Here is a 1,574-nt window from a genome sequence, read left to right on the forward strand (position 1 = left end):
AAACCACTTTTTATGCGTAAAGTACTGTTTATTAATGCATATTACTTAAAACTCAAGATTACAAGTAAATTGTGCGTATATACAACTTATTAAAGCTTCATATCTGAATTCGTGTAACTAACTGCAGATAAATACAATCAAATACATGATAAACATCTCATTTTAAATATAAAAAATCTAAAATATAATTAGAGTAATCTTTGAGTTCTAACAGAATACTTAATTATTATCTTTATAAAATGTTATATTATTAGACCAAAAATAAATTATTTCATCATTAAACTTAAAAATCATAAAAAAAATCTATATCTATACTATAATTTGACAAAACCTCTTAAAAACCATTGTTTGGGCATGAAGCACTGTATATTGATACATATTACTTAAAATTCATGATTACATATAAAATTATGCACAAGTACAACTTATTAAATCTCAATATTTGAATTCGTGTAACTAACTGCGTATAAACATAATCAAATAGAGAATAAACATCACATTTTAAAATATATAAAATCTAAAATATAATTAAGAAAATTATCGAGTTCGAATAAAATAATTAATTATCTTTATACGAAAATTATATTATTAAACCAAATATAAATTACATTGTTATTGAAATTAAATTAAATTATAATAAAAAATGGAATTAAAAATTACACAAAAATTAAGGAATTTTAAATAGTTAATTTGATGCTAATATCGATATTATTTTTGACAAATTTTTATGATATCTTCAAATTTATATTTTAATAAAAAATAAAGACATCATCGCTTCTCCAAAATCACATAAGACCATATAATAACATCGACTAAGATAAAGAATAAAATGAAATATTAAAATCAAGATGTATCCCGCTGCATTGCGCGGATACCTTTCTAGTATATACATACATATATATATATATATATATATATATATATGTCTCGTATTTAAATAAGGTTCACCTTGGTTGTTATCATGTATTTTCATCTTTTTGATTATTAAAATATATAGATGTTAGAGGGTCGTTTATGTAAATACTTATCCGGTAAACATTTATCAGTGAGAACTATCATTTACTTTATCTGATAAAATTCTAGTATATTAAAACAACATTGTATGCAACAATGTATTCAATAAGCTTTAACTGAGTAAAAGTCAGTATTCTTACTTACGATTAACAAAAATACTTTATTAATATAATATATGTAACAATGAAAACTCTTAAATTTATAAAACAATAGATTAATTAAATAATAATTTTGTAATTATAAAAAAATGTAAATTAATACGATTACATCAATTTCAAAAAAATAAAAATGGGTGTGAGAAATAAAGAGTCAATTGAAGTAATTCGCTGTCAAAAATGGTGTTTGGTGTAAGACATGAATAGCCCGCCGGAAAACGGTTAGAATTGCAGTTCCAAAATAAGGAGATAAATTTTGTAAGTAACGGAATTAATAACTAGTGTTAGTAAATCAAAATCTATATATATTAAAGGAAGAACCAAGAGTATTGAGGTGGCATCATGAGAATTGAGTATTGAGGTGTTGGTGAATTGTGGTTGAGTTTGAGATATCCCACATTGGTG

This window comes from Cynara cardunculus, assembly GCF_001531365.2.
Source record: "Cynara cardunculus var. scolymus isolate 2C chromosome LG 15, CcrdV1, whole genome shotgun sequence".
In the NCBI taxonomy this organism is placed as follows: Eukaryota; Viridiplantae; Streptophyta; class Magnoliopsida; order Asterales; family Asteraceae; genus Cynara; species Cynara cardunculus.